The 19046-nt window shown below is 45.1% G+C and overlaps 1 long non-coding RNA gene across 2 annotated transcripts; it reads right to left on the bottom strand.

Moving 5' to 3' along the window:
• Positions 1-2665: 2665 nt before the first annotated feature.
• LOC123017426 lies at positions 2666-14521 on the bottom strand. 2 transcript variants are annotated; one of them, XR_006413601.1, is made up of 4 exons: positions 14263-14521; positions 11483-11563; positions 10076-11337; positions 2666-8352 (listed from the first exon to the last, which is right to left on the bottom strand). It is a non-coding gene; the product is annotated as an uncharacterized LOC123017426 (long non-coding RNA). The 2 variants fall into 2 exon arrangements; XR_006413603.1 differs by having other exon boundaries at positions 14433-14521.
• Between the last annotated feature and the right edge of the window lie 4525 nt (positions 14522-19046).

The following is a 19046-nucleotide window of genomic DNA, read 5'->3' as shown; positions in this document are numbered from 1 at the left end:
TGGTGGGATGCTGGTCTAAGGATTTTACTTTTATTTTATTTTTGCTGATGGTTTTATCTTGTTTTTAGTCTGTGTTGGTATTATTTTGTGTTTTAATATCTATATGGTATGTTTTTATTGTATTGCACATTGCCCAGAGACATATAGCTAATGGGTGGCTTAAAAGTACAATAAATAAGTGACCATATGTGCGTTTAGCTGATACACTTGCAATGGAATAAAGTCTCTCACGGCACTTAAAGGCAGCAAGCTGGCTTGGCAGGCACTTGAAAGGATGTGGCACACACACTGGTACTGCTTCATATCCTCCAGCATCCACCTCACTCCACCTAAAGATTAAGCCAGCCAAAGGCTTCAAAATCCTTGTCACATTTGCATCAGGCCAATTCCTGTTCCAGCAGCAGCAGCAGCAGCAAACTCACTCCAGAAATAGTTTCCAGCCCACTAAATGAAAAGGGATCTGCTGCCCAGAGAGTCTATATAGGATCGCAGCCCATGGGGTAGTCTGACCTCCATTTTCCACAAACCAGTAAGAGTGCGGGCGGACAGAGACAGCTATTCATTGCAAAAGCTTGGTTCATTTCAGAATCTACTCTGGCTGAAGGTGCTGTAGGGATACAGAAAGCCCTACAAAACAGAGGTTCAGTTTCTTTTATGTGCAACCGTCACAGGAGTCTTTATTTTTTGTTGTTGTTTTAATGTATTTTGCACACCACTCTGTGAATTGATAATGAAAAGTGATGCGCAAATATTTTAAATAAATACATAGCATAAGGTAAAACTTGCCTTCCTCTTTCAGTATTGCCTCATCATTCACATAGCCCAAACTTCACAGGTGCAAGCAGAGGGGAATGTGTAATTGTTGTCCACTCCTTACTTGCTTCTTGAAAGATGCTCTTGTGTCAATTAAAATGTTTTTATCATTTAAACTATGTTTTTATTTAATATGTGAAGCCTTAGTGGATCTGGCTAACAAAGAGAGAATAACTCATAATAGAAAGAGGTCTTTAGATCCCACTGGCAGCAGTTGTGCATGGAATTGTATAAAAATTAAGATATCTAGCTGCAGTTTTTTTGTCCAGTGGTTGTTCATGTTGCCCAAACCTGGCCCATGTGGCTTGTACTTGGTTAACAAACCATGTTTCTGGGTTCAGACAAGCAAACATGGCTCATAACCCAGCATGGCTCATCGTGGTGTCAAAACCAAGTCATTATATACACAGAGCAATGCAACAGTGGAACCAGCTGCCTGGAGAGGTGGTGGGTCTCCCACACTAGAGGTATTCAGAAAGAAACTGGACGGCCATCTGAGTGGGATGGTGTAATGTGGTGTCCTGTAACTGCAGGGGGTTGGACTCGATGGCCTTCATGGCCCCTTCCAACCCTACTGTTCTATGATTCTATGGTTCATTCTCTGACCACTTACTAAAACACTTCCCAAGGAACTTGAAAAGTGGGCACTGTGTGCCTTGCAGCCTCACCCTGCATCCTTTAGCCGCACCCATTAAAAGCATAACTTCCCCCTAGAATAATCTTTCTTTTAACAACTAAACCACAAGATGAGGCATCATATTTTGTGATGGGTCCAAATTAGAGAAACAGGTGCTCAAACCACTGAGAAAATGTGCAGAAGACTGTCTTAAGGAATTCAGCACATCACTCAGATTGTTTAACTTACCACGTTTTGTAACATTATTGCAGAAATAGTGATTTTTGAGAGCTAGAAAGCCTTCAAATTTGCTATCATGAGCTCTGCAGCCAGACTCTGAAATTTCAGTCTTTTCCAAATGCATAGGGAAGAGCTTCAAAGGGACCTCTGGCCCTTAAAAGATAAGAAGAAACCTAACAATAAGAACAGAATAAGAAAATCATCCCGAGAGGAACCTGGCGGTAATTTTTCTCTTGGATCGCCAGTGTTACCATTTTGATTCGAGGTGGCTCAGCTGGCTTCACATCCATAAATCAGTAAAGCACCTGATTCAGGTTGGATCTTACTCTGAAGAGTGTAACATTCTTCGCAGCCACAGCGTCATGCCCCTCCTGTAAATTCATTCCTCCTCTGCTACAGCTGGCGCTTCCAAATTGAATGCGCCTGCACAGTGAAGGACGCATGAAGCCGCTGTGCTTTTCTGCAGGAGACCACGCATTGTAATGCACGTCCTCAGTTCTCTGCAGGACTACGCGGACCGCAAATCTGTCAGGGCACATTTCGTAGGCAAACGGTGTGCCTTGCAGCTCTCCACTGCACTGAGCCATCCGCTACACAGCGCAGTGTGATGTATCGCTGCGTGTCAAATTAGCCTAGCATTTCTTTCCACCAGCACCCCGTTTATATCTTGGAATATAAAACCCAACACCAAATATTTTCAAGAGCAGCAGTCTGCTGCATGTTATGTTTTCCACTGCTGTAATGCCTGGCACACCTCCGTACTCCAAGTACGAGCATTTGTCTCATATTATCCCAGAACACACGCAGCAGTCCATGTCCCCACCAACCCCTCTGAGTCTGGCCACAGGCTGTGTCTTTTCCCTTGCCTTCTAGCGGCCAGAAAGATGGGATTAAGGCAAAACGAGACAGACCGAGCCATTCTAAGCATTGTTTGTGCTGCAGGGATCAAAATGCTGTTCTCAGCTCTTTGCCAGCTATTTAAGAATAGGCTTTATCTATTGCCATTTCTAGCTCTTTAGGGTTTATTTATCTGTTTGTGGAACAATGCTTGTACTTATCTAAGTATTTGTTTACATAAATGAATACATATTCCAATATGGAGATTTCTGAATGATGTACAGTAAAGATAAAACAAGGAAAACACAGAAAACAATCTATTAAAAACCTAATCAATAAAGCCATAGGTCATTCATTCAGGAAATAGAAGTGTTTTCAGAAGGAACCCAAAGAAGTACAACTTTAGCACCTTCCAGAGCTCCAGAGACAGTTCCAGAGAAATTGAGCTGCTACACTGAGGGATTTCCTCCAAGTGGATTCCAGGTGGGTCACAGGCAAAGAATATTCTATCACACCAACCAGGTGGATAAGGGAGAAGGTGCTCTCCAAGATATCCAGGTCCCCACTGCCTTCTGCACTAGCACTTGCCCTACAGAGGGTGCACTGCAGTCTTGAGGTATTGCTGTGGTCAAGCTCTCACGGGAAAGGCCATTGCTGGTGAAGATGGTAAAACACACTCCAAGCTGCTGGGGTTGCTCGGGACTCCTGCAGCCATGATGAATCTCAGTGTGCCCCCAGACTACGAATCCAATCTTTCATGGGGCATGCAGAAGAGGTCATGAGTCTATCTTCCTGTCTTGGGAAGCCCTTGCCCGCAGTGCTTCCACTTTTCCAGGATCTGGCTTCAGTTTATTGGCCCTCATCCAGCCCATCACTGAGTCTTGACACTGATCTTTACCTGATTCAGATGTCAAACTGAAATTGACCCCACGGATAGGACCAGGACCACTGTAACACAGTGCCTCCAATGGCCAAACCCAGGGGGTCACTCTAGAAGAATAACATGTTTGATGCATCAAAAGCCAATGAGAAATCAAGCAGGGTTAATAGGGTCAGGCTCAATAAAGGCTACCCATAGTGGATGGAAAACACAAGGTCTAATTAATATCCTCCAAGAATGTCACATAGTGTGGAGAAAGCTGTTTTTTTCTGCCTTTCCCCAAATAATAGAGTCCAGTGTCATCCTATGAAGCTGGATGGTGGGAGATAAAGAATGGATAAAAGAAAGTACTTCTTCACATGGTGCGTAGTTCAGCTGTGGCATCTACGTCTCCAAGACATAGATGATGAAGCAAGCAGCTTCCATCGTTCACGATCTCAGGTGATTTTCAAGACAACTTGAAAATATGAGGTAACCAATTAGGGACAGGATGTAAGAGGTAACAAAGTGCGTTTACCGAGGAATGTGCTAATTCTCTGGGGTCCTCCACCCCAAAAAGCTGCCTTGAAGAAGTTAGCAAAATGCCACTTTGTACATCAGCATGTTAGTATTAGGCATAGATAATCATTAAATGCATATAATCTTTGCTGTCTTTGTTGCAAGACTAAGAGCTCTCTGGCTTGCCAGGCTGTCTCTCCTATGTGTGTCATCCGTTCTGAATAAACCTTACGTGCCTTTTTTATATTTCCAGGTTCAGTTTCATCTTTATCCAAAACCACATCCACCAAGCAGGGCATCTTATTCCTTTCTACCATTTTTAAAACTCAACACTCTGAAGATTTATGCTTTTGTTATATGGACATTCTGCCCTGTATCCTTCAAGGTATTCAAACAACTTACATAATCTTCCTTTTTTCCATTATATCCTCACAACAACAACGTGAGGTAGATTAGGCCAAGAACCAGAGACTGGACCAAAGCCACTCAAGCTTTGTCAAAGCATTATGGTCACATGTGAATCAGAACCTGCATCTCCTGAGTCCTAGTCCAACACTTTAACTGCTATGCCGCTCTGGCTATACGCTTGTTCTCATATTAACACGGGTGTCACATGCTTCCACAGCCTTCCTGATTTTTAATTTCGTGAGCGTTTTTGTGTGCACAGGCACAAGTGGGGAGAAATGTATAGATTTTCTCTGGCATAGTTCCAACTGAAGAAGTACAAAAGGTGATGGTGCTCAACTAATGACTGCTGGTTGTGCCAGCACTTGCACAACCACGAGTGAAGCAGCTAGCGCAAATGCGTAGCATGCTGGCAAGCAGTGTGGTGCGCAGAGGCCGCCGTGTGCTCCCAGACACCTTTCTTGCGAGTACCAAAAGGCCTTACACCTCACTTCTAAGAAGCAGAAAATTTTGAAAACGATGGGTTCAAAGGAGCTGTTCAAAATGCTGGAGCTTAGCTCCCCCCTCTGCCTTGTCTTAGTTGTCTCTGCCATGCTCCCCTGGCAGCCATTTTTTGGTGGTGCTCAGTACCGATTCTCAACCTGCCAAATGTGCCCCTTGTCCAAAAGGCCTTCTAGCACTGAACTAGTGTGATGAAGGTGCAATGAGCTACAGAATCACACGTGCAATGGCTTGCACAAGCATGTAATCCTGCAGTGCTTTAGTGGTTGTGATACTTCTGCAAAGATAAAAACGGGGCTTTCCCAAACAGTCAAAGACTTCTGCTAGCAGAATGATGCCCTAGACACAGCTCCATATATCAAAGCAGTATCTAGTTCCCTAAGCCGAATTCTTCTATGCCACCTTACTTTTCAGTAGATCTCACCACAAAACATGGAGTTGCCATGTGTGAGCAGAGAGACCTGCAATGTGTTAGTTCCAACAACCGGTTAATACCATGGTATGCTGTTCTCAATAACTGGCCTTCAGGCCCTTTAAATACAAAGGGGAGGTAGGTAGGTAGGTAGATACAGATGTCTAAGGATTGAGAAATTCACAACAGGAACCTGTTAATCCCCCCATGGTGATGTACATAGACTGCTTGGAGCATTGCTCAATTATGTGGGTTGGAGAAAGCAAGAAGTCCAGGTAGCTTAGATCTGGACTGCAATCCAGACACTAGCACACCCGTCCCATAGGAGCTTGATGGTTAACTTCCCCTGGTCATCCTGAGGGGTGGGAGGGAAGAGTCAGGACCTGCCAGCTCCCAGTGGAGTTGCAATTAAGAAAATGGAGCGGGCTGCTCAGGCAGACCATACTGACACCGTCTTACTGAGGTCCAAGATACAGAAAACTCCCATTTTCGATCAGCTGGGTCTCTGCCAGGCCATATGAATGCTGGCACTGCAATTCAGATGCCCTGGCTAAGGTCATCTCAAAGTCAAGCATCTCCATTTAGCAAATGTACCGAATAACAAATTGTCCAGATGCTGAAATAACAAGGAATCTCCTAAAATCTATCTCAGAAGTTGGGGATGAGCCATGATCAGGCAGTCAGCAGACACAAAAACAAGAGATGCTCCTTGAAACGCCACCTAGACAAGGAAACTGAAGGGGTTGTACTCCCCTGGGAAAGGAGGCTGGAGGTCTTTCTCTTGCAGCATGTCTTCCAGGAAGTGTGGGAGCTTGAGCGAGGCATGAGAGGAGACTGAACCAAGCTTTCTCTGGCACAAGCACTGGGGCCTTGTTTTTCCCACACAAAGAGGGGAGGATCTGACACAGGCACCAGATCTCTTCCACAGACACGAGGGTCTTCAAAAACCCAGCTAGGCACTTTGTCCAGGGCTGTGCTTTGTAGACTGTATTTTTCCCTTTTTGTTTGCCTTTCGCCACTTTGATTGCTTATTGTTGTGCATTCAGACTCTGACCAGCCTTTTTTCCATTCTGAGCTTTTTCCTAAATCTTTCATACATCTTCGACTCTGTTTTCACCAAACCCAGACTGTGTGCTTTGTGGGAGAAAGCAGGTCTTTCACAAAGGAATAGGCCATGCTATTTTAATTACCAGGTTGTCCGCAAAACCTGGTGCTGAGCAAAAGCTAACCATAGCCCTTCTCTTCTAAGGTCACAAGTGGGCTGCAGTGAAGCTGAACCTGAGGGACTCCAGTGGCATCCTTGGCTATTCATTCCCAAGGGACTGAGAATTCTTGGGAATTGGGGGGGGACTGGGCTTGTTTTACACTCAGTGGTGGCAGCTGGACCCCGTTTTGGCACTGCTGCACCAGATCTGGCACCCAGAGCCAGCACCTGTGGGTGTCAGGTCACTAAAACAGGTTATAATCATAATAGGGAAACCTAAGCAGAACTTTGGCCAACACTAGCAGTGAATGCTGAAGAGTCAATGTGGTGTAGCGGTTAGAGTGTTGAACAGGGACTCTGAGATCCAGGTCCTCATGAGATTCACTTGATGACTTTGGACTATCCACTGGCTCTCAGCCTCACTCACAAAAAAAGGCTCTGGTGAGGATAATATGGAGAGAAGGAAGGTCATATATGCCAGTGGGGTACGACCTCCAGTCTGCAGGCCAAACCTTGCCCTCCAGGTTTCTGCATTCTAACAGGTAGCCACTGGCAGTAAGAAATTTGGGCTAAAATATGGAGGGGCGGTCCTACTTTTGACTCCATCCCATTTGCTCTCAGCCCCATCTGACACTAGTATGCAACCCCAAGAGCTCCAGAATTGAATTCAGAAGCTCCTTGCTCAGGACATATAACATCTTGGCCTCCTCAGAGAAAAATGGGATACAAACAAACAAACGTTGGCTACCCTCACTTGCCAATGTTCTATCATTTCTTCCTTATATGCACACGTTTCTTCTCTGTGGACCTGAATATGTCCCCTTTTAAGCATCAAATGACATTGACCTCCCCTAGCCCTCAGAAATAACCTGACTCGGCTCAGCTCTACATGCTATGCGCCCGATTTCAGAGGACAGAATGTTAGTCATAAGAATGGCCCTACTTTATTGACACAATGCAAATAATAATTGGCAGCGGAGCAGGTGGCTTGGTCTGACAGGGCAGGTGGGCTGGAGGTTTACAGGAGACCGTAAATCTCCCGCAGAGAGAGAGAGAGAGAGAGAGATAGAGAGAGAGAGATAGAGAGAGAGAGATAGAGAGAGAGAGAGAGAGAGAGAGAGCGAGCGAGCGAGCGCAGCAGCAGCAGCATGGAGGAATTTACGACCAGGCCACTGCACCTTTATTTTGCAATGCTTGGTTTGCGCCCTGTTCTATGAGCTAATTTCTTTTCAACCAGATCGCTCGCTCCGTTCAAGTCTTTTAGAAGTCTGCCCCCCTTTCAAAAGCTCCAGCAGGGAGCAACCAAATTCTGTCAAGATCAGGTGAGATGAATCCGGGAAGATGGAAAATGCTTTTTTGTTCTGCTCCGTTACCTTTTACTGAAGGATCACTGCAGAGACGTGAATCATCATCCTCTGTGCTGCTCGTCATTTCTTGAGGGTGTTTTCACAGATTCCTCCTCAACCCCCTCTGCTTCCTTTGTCTCCCCATGTCAGATCCTGTGTGCTTCTCTTGGTCATTCTGACATTAAAAGGCTCAGCAGCAGCTGCAGGCTGGGTGGGTCAGCTTGGGGATGGGAGGCAGAAAGCAATATCAGCGACAGCTACATGGCAAGGAAATCAACTGATGCCCCGTAATGAGAACTATTGATTACGAGTAGGTAGCAGAAGCTGAGAAAGCGGGGTGACATGGGAAGCTGCGGCTTGCTTCGCACACGGCTACTTTAAAAGCAGAGAGAGAGAGAGAGAGAGAGAGAGAGAGAGAGAAGCACATTTACTTTTCATAAAAGGGAAAATGAAAATCCACTAATTAAACAGCAAAACCATTTACAGAGAGGGCCCATGGCTGCAATCATAGACTCCAGAGCAACGAGGGACATATCCATCTATTTCTGTTCCATTTCGGTTTTCCATGTAGGCAAGCGTAAGTCGAATATCCAAATCAGTCTGCAAATGAAACACAGATGTATTTGCATTTACTTCCCATGCCTAACTCCCCCCCCCCACACACACACACATTCCATGCACAGTTGCCTAACAGAATCACATTGCAAAATCCAGGGATGTGAGTGCTCTAATGTGGGCATATTAAGTGGGCAGTGGGAATATGGTTGGATTGCGCAGAAATACGCATAGAATAAAATACTCCCCCATCCTTCTTGGGCATCACTGAGCAGTATATGCACCTAAAGTATTGAATACGGTGAATTCATATTTGTCTGCTGAAATACAAGTCCACTTACTCTTTAGTAGGTGTGTATAGAATTGCAGCCTAAGACTGGTTTTATTATCAGGGGTTTTACTGCAATATGCTGCTGCTGTTTTTAGTATAGCTTTTTTTAAACAAATCATTTTATTTAGTTATTTAACTTCTGTACCTCCCAACAGCCAAAGCTTTCCAGGCAGTTTAGAACAATCCGTTAAAACACAGTCTAAAATATATCACAATATAAAAACATTAGAAAAAAATACCATGCAAACAGATAAATAAATCTTAATTTAAAACACCATGTTTAAAATAGCATTTACAATACGAAATTGCAATAACATAAGCAAGATAAAACCTTACTGATTCTGGATTTAAAAATGAACAATGCCCTAACTTTGTAGAGGAAATACTTGATCTGGAGCCGGAAAGATAGTAAGGTTGGCACCAGGTGGACCTCTGAGGGGAGTTCCTTCCACAGTGAGGGGCCACCACTGGAAAAGCCTTCTCCTGGCTGCCACCAACCAAGCCTCCCTTGGAGGTGGCAGCCAGAGCCAGGCTCCAGAGGGAGAGGCATTCTGTCAGGTATCACAGTCCCAAGCCATGTGGGGCTTTATAGGTTCAAACCACCACCTTGAATCGGAAATTGGTGTTATATGGCCAGACCATTCGGTCCCTGTTATTAGTCTGGCTGCTGCGTGTTGTACCAGCTGCGGCTTCTGAACAGTCTTCAAGGGCAGCCCCGTGTACAGTGCACTGCGGTAATCTAGCTTAAAGATTACCAGAGCATAGGTTACACAGAGGAGGCTCTCTCTCTCCAGATTGGAGCACAGCTGGGCCAACAGACAAAGCTGGCAGGAGCCACTCTGAGCCACTGAAGCCAGCTGGGCCTCAAGAGAAGAGATGGCTCAAGGAGCACCCCTGGCAAAACACCTGCCCCTTTCGATTTTCTTAGCTGCCCTGAGATACTGATGAATTAACAGCAGGACAGACTATACAACACAAAGAATACTATAAATAAATGGAAGCCTTTCAATTCAGGAAAATGGTAGCAGGTAGGTCCTCTCCCAGCAGCCTTGAATTGAGGTGGACATATTCCCATCTCTGGTGAATGGTGGTTGGATACATCTGTATTATATTTTACTGTTTGTATGCTCCATTGTGGGGTCCCAAAAGGCAATTTAGAAATATGTTAAATAAACCAATATAGTAAATATTAAGCCATATCCAACATCTGGCAGGACAACAGGACTTTTTCCCTCCCTCACCTGCCTGCCCACCTCTTCAGACCTCCCCACAGCCTGCAAATCTGTCCAGAGGCTTTTCCAGCCCTCTGGAGCTGATTCTGAGAGCATGGAGGAGGTGCAAGGGAGACGGAGAATTGTCCTTTCCCCACTCCAACTTTTCAGACAGAACTGCTTCCATTCGTGGAATGACGCCCCTGGATACAATCTGGCAACATACCTTTCTTGTAGCTTGAGCAGCATGAAGATGCAGGTGCTGATTTGCTGGGGAGGGAGCCACCTGGCTCAGCAACAAACCCTCCTTCGCGGTGTCTTTCTCTAATAAGCCAACTTGCAGAGAGCTGCGTGAGGTGTAAGAAAGGCCTTGGGCACGGCCTGTGGTTGTTTTGCTGTTCTCGTTCCACTTTTTCTTTAAGCAGAGCCCCCCTCCCCATATCACACCCCACTCTGGATAGTTTCAGAGTGACCTCTTGGTAGCAGGGGAAGAAACAGTCCTCTGCTGCACAGGACAACACAACAGGTCATGTGGGAGCACAACACTAGAGAAGTTTGGGATCCCAGATGGCTTGCTATCAGCTTCCCTATTAAACTGAGGCATCACAGGCCAAAGCACTCTAGGTTGGCACAAGTAGCTTGCAAGAACAACCTCAAGGCCTGGAGAGCTTTGTAAAGAGAACAGCTTCTTGATGAGCTCCACTTGCCGAGCCAGGCGCCAGAGCCACTCCACAAGCCTACCTGGTCCTACAGCCAAGATGCCTCCAAGAAGAAGCATACTCATTAGACAGGGCTGAGGAAACACCTTGAACCAGAGGGCTGAATTCTATTTCAAAGAAACTATCAAGGACTGCATTCCAGCGATGCAAAAGGCCCACGCAAAGGAGGCAGGGCCCAAGAGAAAGGACAAAGGGCCAAAGGGTGTGGGGAGCAGCATATTTTACTAAAAGCTCTGCAAATCAATATGTGATGAGCTGCCTCCCTTAGCCTGAGCCTATACAAACTCTGTGAGCAACATCTGAGGACCGTGTCCGAGCACCTCTGCTGAGGGAGGCCTAGAGGATCACAACAAGGAAGAGGGCCTTCCTGGGAGCTGCCCCATTACCGCTGTGCACTGATCGCCTGCTGGCACCCGCTGTCTCATCCTTCAGCACCAGGTTGAGAGAGCCCTCTGTGTCAAGGCAGTCAAAGACACGCAAAGATATTTAATATCTCATCCAGACTGAAATGTCACAATGGATTAGTTGTGCGGGGTTGTGCGAACTGACTCCAGACACGTGCAGAAAGAAAGGGCTAACCCCCACCCTGCAGAGTCTGGCAGGGCAGGGCAAGGTGATGGAAGGAGCTCCCCTGGTGCAGTGGGACATCTGCTCCACCAGGAACGGCTGGCTCCAGCATCCCCTCTTGGAAATGGATGTTTCTGCCAGAGAGGAGACACTCGTTTTCCCTTGGGGAATTTGAGGCTGGTGATCTCCATCTTCTCCCTGACTGGAAAAGACACTCCGATGAGGGCTGGGGAACACCTGCACCCAGCCGTCCCCTTCCAGTGTCCCAAGGTAAGCCGTGAAAACGGTGGGGCAAGGAGCAGAAGAGGCTGGATGGGGCCCACTGAGGGTGGGCAGCTATGACTTACCCAAAAAGAGGAAATGCATCTCTCCAAAAGAGGGCAAAACACAACCGCAGTGGGCACACATTTTGCAAATGTTCTGTGAAGCTGCAAATTTAAAAACAGTTAGAATCTAAATAGAAATACAGCGACTCTCACCATGGTACAGGAGACTGTGACCAGGTGACCTGTGTGCCATGCCCAGCCTGGCTGTTGATGAACAACTGCTTTTGCGATAGAACAGCCCTTCACAGAGAGGGCAACTTGAAAGAGGATAGACCTCTGTTCAAGTAGAAGACTCTCCTTTGTTAAAGAGGGTGCATGGCCATCCTGTGACTGAGATGAGGCAAGCAACATCTCCAGTCATGAGCCATTCTGTCATAAAAATAAAAGGCAGAGACCTCAGAGTAGGCTTTAGAAGAGCCAGGTTGATCAGGGTCATTCAGTGTTTGGTTAGGGCCATAACTGAGTGGTTAAGAGCCTGGGACTGGGACTCAGGTGATCTGGGTTCTAGTCCCCCCTCAGCCGTGGAAGCAATTGAGTGACTGGACCAGTCACAGACTCTCTGCCCAATCTTTCTCACAGGATTGTTGTTGTGGGATTAAGATTGGGAGCAGGAAAAAGAGAAAGATGAAAGCCACTTTGAGTTATTTGTAAGAAAAGGGTGGGATATAAATTTAATAGATAAATAACTGGATGCTACTTCTTCAAGCCATCTTGAGGAAGGGCACAGAAAACAAAGGAAATATCCTGGCAACACAGAAGCCTTGCTGCTTCTGAATCTAGGAGATAGGCTCCTGGCCTGTTCTGGATGGGGTTGCACTTCCTCTGAAAGATCAGTTTCATAGAGAGGGTCCCACCTAGATGCGTCCTTTTCTCTGCAGCCCCAAGTGATTGTGGCAGCTTATGGCTGATTGGAGCTCACCAGGAGAAGCACATTTGGTGTAATGCCTTCACTTCTGTGGAACTCCCTGCCTCTGGAGGCAGGTGCCAACAGTATCTCCTGAATATGTCTTCCATTCAGGAACCCTTCAATAAAAAAACCTCTGCTGTTTTTACTGATATTTCATTTTAACACGTTATTGTATTACTTTCATCTACTTTTTATCTTTTTATTGCTTATCACTCTGGAATCAGTTTAGCGTGGAACAGTAAATAATTGTTGTCAATAAATACATGTGTAAATAAATGTTCATGCACAAGTCACAGGAAGCTCCAAGCAATCTCAAATATGGCTTTAAGAAACATGGAATGCTACAATTCTGAATCTATGCAAACGAGAGGCTGGCATGTACAGGAAAGCTTTCCAGAGATGCATGTCTGTGTTGATTTTTTTTCTTCCCGTGGAGCTAGCCTACCTACCCCTGGCCTTCAGTATGTTTTTGACAGATGTTCTTCCCACCAAACCCAACCCTGACTGAGTTATCTGTCTTAGGCCTCTCCCAGTAATTGAGACAGGCTGTCTACCTTCTTTTAATTATTTTTTAAAGCGCCAATTGTGAGTTTATCCAATTTAACGTTAGTGCCAATTACACATTTATCCAGTTTAATGTTTGGCACCTTTTAAAACAAATGCCCACATGCTCACTTAAGAAAAGTTGGGAAATTGCTCCAGGTGAGGATGGTGATTCATGATATCAGGAAAAACCCTGCAGATCTGCACGGAGAACAGGCGGCTCCTACCCCAGTGGGCAGAACCTGTCTTTCCAAAGCTCAATTCCAGGCAGAAGATGGTACATATTAGCAAAATGCAGCAAGTGTGTTGTTGCTTCCACATCCACAGCGGTTCCCCTGCTCAAATGGCACATGGTTGGGTGCACCCGTAAATGCTAATTTTAGACCATTTTCAAATTTTCTTATAACAGCAGGAAAATCACAGGATGGAAGCTTGAACATATGGCATATGTGTGTCCTCTCCTGATCTCCAGAACCCCTTCGTAAATGAGATCTTGCATGATGCAGCGTTTCGTTTTCCCCGTGGAAAAGCTACTTAAATGAATAAACTACATTTAAACTACTCCTGAGGAAGAACCAATTTAAGAAGAGTCATTCAGGAATTCACTGCAAATGAATTGTTGTCTCTCCGAAGGCTCTTGAGTGCAGTGGGGCATCAAGCTTGGGGATGACATTAAAACTGACTTTGAAGGATTCAGATGCCTGTTCATTACAAGCAGTCTGAATCTGGCCATGCTAGGAGAGGGAGAAGAAGGTTTGTGTGCTGCAAGGTTGAGTAGTCATAAAAGCGAGGCCTGGAGATCCTGAATGTGAAATTCTCAGTATCATTTCCAACTTGTTTCTGTGATTCTTCCAAGAAAGCTGTGGGCAAAGCAACCTGGCTCTCTCCAGACGCTTTGGACTACAACTCCTATAAGTCCCAGCCCACATAGCCAATGCTTGTGGGTTTGGGGAGCTGCAGGCCCAAACATTTGGAGGTCAGCTGCCTTTGGCTTAGCCTCATCTAGAATTTGTTCTATAAAGGAACTGAATGGAAGGAAGCAGCAAGGTGCATCCATTTAAGGGAAAGGTGCAGCATTTAACGGACTCCTGTTCTCCACAGTCCCTACCCACACTTTGCTAAACGGGATTAATATCCAGTGTGGGGTAGTGGCTAGAGGGTTTGCCCAGAACCAGGAATGCCCCGGTTCAAATCTCCACTCGGTATACAGCTCACAGTGTGATCCCACAGCCAATACTATCCCAGAGTTCTGTTACAAAGCTAAAATAAACAGAGCAAAAGCCAAACCTTGAGCTTAGTCAAAGAAAGGTGGGCTAAAAATGCAATAGAACTGTATTGAATCTTAATTTACCAAAGAGTTGCTTCACTCCCCCTGCCTTTCCATGCGTGTGTGCAGACATCCAGAATGCAGGCTCGGAATCCGGACGCTACTCGGCCTCAGAAAAACAACAGCTTGCCTTCCCGCAACATGGGAAGAAGGCTCTTGGTTATCCCCCACACTTCTGCAGCCATTCGACTGACCTTTCTTGTCTCCTTAATGTCATCATACAAATCAGTGAACTGAAGAATAAAGTTCAGCCAAATCCAAATCGGTGCAGGCTGGCAGCACCGCTGCACACGCACTTCCTTCAATTTGGCTTTTTTCTCCTCTTCCTGCTGAGCATGACGAATGACTTCAACAGCTTGCGGAAGTTTACCGTTGCAAAACATTTCGCTCGGATGTGCCTCGAAATTCAAATGAGTCACATTTTCCAACAGGCAGCCCAGCTTGTGCTCCTCTGCAATTATAAAACCGTGCCTGCCCTCGACATTCCGAGAGGAGACTGGAGCTGCTTCTCACACAGGTTGCTTTCCTACCAAAGGAGAAAAAAGAGGAAACCCTTTCAAAACCTGCTTCTCTCTCATGCCAGCTTCTCCTGCAGCAATGATAGTAGATAGGAGAATGGGTGTGTGTAGCCTAGCTGATCTAAAAGACTTACATTTTAAAAAGAAACAGAAATTTAGAATTCATACAGAAAATTTCAGTAATGCACAAGCCTGCTTATCTTCCCTGTTGCACATTTATTTTTATTATTTATTATTAAAACATTTTTAATAAATGTTTTTTATGATAGGTAGTTGGTTTTCCTGTCCTTCCATTTGGTTCTAGCTTATACCCATTTCTGCATCCATACAGACATGGATTGGCTTAGTGGTTTATTGTATGTTTCTTTTTCTTGAAAAAGAAACTGGCAGCCATCTACTGTAACATGGTGTCCTGCAACAGCAGGGGGTTGGACTCGATGGCCTTCATGGCCCCTTTCACCCCTACTCTTCTATGATAATCCCTCCAATAGCAAGCATTTTCTGGGTATAATAGTTCAATGAGTAAAGTACAATGCAAAACAACTGCCAGTACAGCACTAGATAAACTTAATGATATATAAGAACACTACAGTCATAAAAATCTAAACACTATTTAATCTAAACACTACACAGCTGAGAAGGCCTTCTCCGGTAGCTTCCAGGCTTGCTTTCTTCACCAGCCACCCCATGGAAAGCCTCCCTTTAGGGTCTGAGCACATACATACAGGAAGAAATGTTCCTCTGGATTCTCTGGTCTAAAGGATATAAACTGGCTGTACAGAAAAGCAGAGAGAGGAGTCATACCAGTCCATATTACTGTTCTTTCTTTCTTATTGTGACGGTAACTAGAATTGTTCTTAATAGTGTACTTCACATATGATTTCTGTTGTCACTGTATCTGAAATTTCACCCACTGTACAATCTGTAAAAGAGCTGATTGTGGGTTGTCTGATAAAGCAGAATAGGTGGGCACGTGGGAAACCACATAATCCCTCATGGACAACAACCCATTTTTAAAAATGTTTAACACTGATTCATGGGTTGTTTGTGGATTGTTTTGCCAGGCTACAGAGACAATGCACAAAATGGGTCAAAACCCCAAGCCTTTTTACATGCCATCACTGCAGTGCCACAAAGGCAGTTGGAATACAAAGAGGAAGAGAGCAAAGGAAAATGGAGACACAAAACCCATGGACTAAGAAAGCAAACTGTGGCAGGGTCACCCCCACTTTGGATGCACACCTTAACCTGGTGAGGGGGCTTGAGAGTGTCAAAGAAGCTGAGAGCAATGCCACCAGGAGGCCAGACTGTCTCACTGGGCTGGCGCCCGAACAAGGTCACCCAAGACAGGAGTGCTAAAGCAGAGTCTCCAGACTAAGACGCATCCCCCACACACACACCACTTCCAGGAGTGATGCTCACATCGACAGAGAGAATGGGTGTCTCTGAGAATGAAGGGGGCAGAGACACTCTGGAAGGGCAGATACTGGGCAGCAGCAGTAGTTGAAGGCAACACTGGCAGGGGACCTTTTACAAGCAATGGTGGGAGCATCAGGCTAACTCGGGTGAGTAGTGCACAGAAGGCAGTAATGGCAAACCACTTCTGGATCTTCTTACCTTGAAAACCCTGTGAGGGAACAATCCGAGTAAGCCATGGGTTGGCACTCTGTGCAAAGCAGTCACTGAGTCACGTAGGGAACACACATCCTTTGAGACAGAGGTCCATTTATTAAGGAAAAGCAAATATAGCTGAGTCAATTATAGAAAGCAAATGGTGCCATGGTCCATGTTAACCAAGTTTAGAACAGGAAAAGAAAACTAGACAAGCATACTACACACACGTACAGCACAGATTTCTGCTAGGTGTGTGTGACCCCGACTGGTATCTTCCCTTTACTTTTATTGTTTTCTGCTTGAACATGCCATGTGAGCAATACTTTGATAGACTACAGTATTCTTTTAATCCCGCTGCTTCATATTTATTCTTGTCTCCAATTTTACATCATGTGTTTATCACTTTTGTTTAGTGGCTGTTCTTCATTGAAAAAACCCCTCAATTTCCACACCAGAAGAATTGCATTCTGTCAATGCCAATGTTCTCCAGTCTTGACTGGAAAATGACATACCCCTCTAAAAAATTAGCTACTGTATTCTCCCAGATTCTATTTTCTGTGATATTTGGTCCTTAGGGTCCCTAGCTTCTCTTTTTAATTAGCTGAGTTTATTTGTGACTTACAGCTTTTCATTGACAAAGGCCCTGATTTTGGTTAAGCCAAACTTTGTTAAACATACATATCTTGTTCTCTCACACCTGCATGGATCATACTGCCTGTTCCTGTTCAATGACCAGAAGCAGTGTATACACATTGACAAAAAGTAGGAAATGAATCTCCAAACAAGAGGTCAGACAAAGACACCAATCTGCTGAACATTTGCATATGCAAATATATATGGGCAAGTGCAAAGTTAATAAATAGAACTATAATATAAGCAGAAGTACCATTCCTCTTGTAACAATGACGAAGATTGTGAGCAAGTGACCTGCTTGGTGTCCAAACCTGATAGGCAGCTGCAAAGCCCCTGTTGCACTCTCTCCTTACGGCTCTTGAACTTCAAACCAGACTTGGGCTTAATAGCCCATCGAACAGAGGATGCCTCCTCTGAAAGCTCTTCAAATCCTGAACTGTCCTGACCAGCATTCAATCACATATATGTGTATGCTTATGGCTGGTCCCAATGGGGTGCAATGGATGAGCCACCAACCAATGGGTTCCAGGCTGAACTTCCTTTTAAAGGATTTGGCTGGCTTCTCCCATCAAAAGCCCCCTCTCTGCCATAGACACTGGAGAGCGTCTGCCCATCAGAGTAAAATTTACTGGGCTGAATGGGGAAGTAGTTTGACACAGTGGTCCTGGGTCCATAACTTTCTTGCATTGAGAAGTAAAAGACACTATTGTCCTTCCGTTGGATGTGTTGGTCAGGTTTCATGCTAGCAGAGTGGGAGGCAAGGAATGTAAATATTTGTTTTAAAAATCAGACCACCCCCACCCTTTCAAGGCTACATGCCCATTCTAAGGGACTTCAGGTCTCACTGAGCCCTGTGTACTCAAATGCATGTTTCATTTCACAGAGAAGCATTTTAGTGGCTCTACAGCACCTGATCATGTCTTCACTGACAGCCAAAATATTCTCAGGACAGCACAAAAACTCCAAAACAAAGCACAGCATCCCTACAGCATCTTCATCAATGATAAAGACAAGAGTATGTGCCTCCTTTCTTTTTATGTTAGGGTTCAGGTCATGGGAGTATCAATTCTATTTTAACACACTTTAGCTGTAGAAACAGCTTGTTTGCCTACTCAGGAGAAATATGTTAACTCTTCCCTCCTCCCTTGAACCCAGGGGCAATTTAAGTACTTTGATCACCAAATGTAGCCAATTATTATTGGTGTAGCACTTGTTTTCTGGTTGCTACTATCCCTTTTAGATATTGCTTTCCTTGTACTACCACACAACATGCATATAGTAGAAATAGTGAGAAAGACTTTCCTTTGCCATCGCAGAGCAGTACTAGATTGGAGCTCTGAGGCAAGCTGCAAGTGGGGCTAGACCCAGCTGCAGGATGAGGATCAGGGTGCTAGGAAAAAAATAAGGAGTGTGGGGAGATCAGGGGCTAAAATCAGATGCAGGAGGAACAGAAACGGATGTGTTCACCCATGCCACATTGAGGCTGCAATAAAAGGTGCCTTCTCCATGTGCCTAGAAACTTAGGGAATAAAAGCAGCGGAGAAAGCAACTTACGGCTCTCCTGACTGTTCAGCCTACAACTCCCAGCTTCCAACTCCCAACTTTCATTAGAATGGAAAAAAGCATTTGCAAGATGTTTGAAATTGCATGTATGGGTTTCTAGAATGCATTACTCAAGTTCGAAAGCAGTAAAGGCCTGGATGGGCAACTTTTAGCCCACTATTTTAACAATGCTGGCTGTCCCAATCCAATACTCCAATCACAATGTGACTCAGGGCACCAACTCCTAGCCCGGTATTTCTCTGCAAGATAAACCATAAAGTAAAGTTGAACCAAAGTTTTGCATGATAGCATAGGTTAATCAAGCCCCTTTCCCACAAAGAGCAGCTCACACATGAGATTTCCTCCCACGGTCTTGCATGCCACAAATCAAAACTCAGACAGGAAAAGATCTGTGCCTGCAAACAATTATACCAAGGTGGAAGCAACCCAGGCAAGTGGAGGAAATGCTTTGAAGCCCCTACTCATTAGATTTAAAATGAG

The sequence above is a fragment of the Varanus komodoensis genome, unplaced genomic scaffold (assembly GCF_004798865.1).
Source record: "Varanus komodoensis strain SLA01 unplaced genomic scaffold, ASM479886v1 scaffold10, whole genome shotgun sequence".
NCBI lineage: Eukaryota > Metazoa > Chordata > Lepidosauria > Squamata > Varanidae > Varanus > Varanus komodoensis.
The sequence above is the reverse complement of the archived record's forward strand: the minus strand, read 5'-3'. Positions and strand labels throughout refer to the sequence as shown.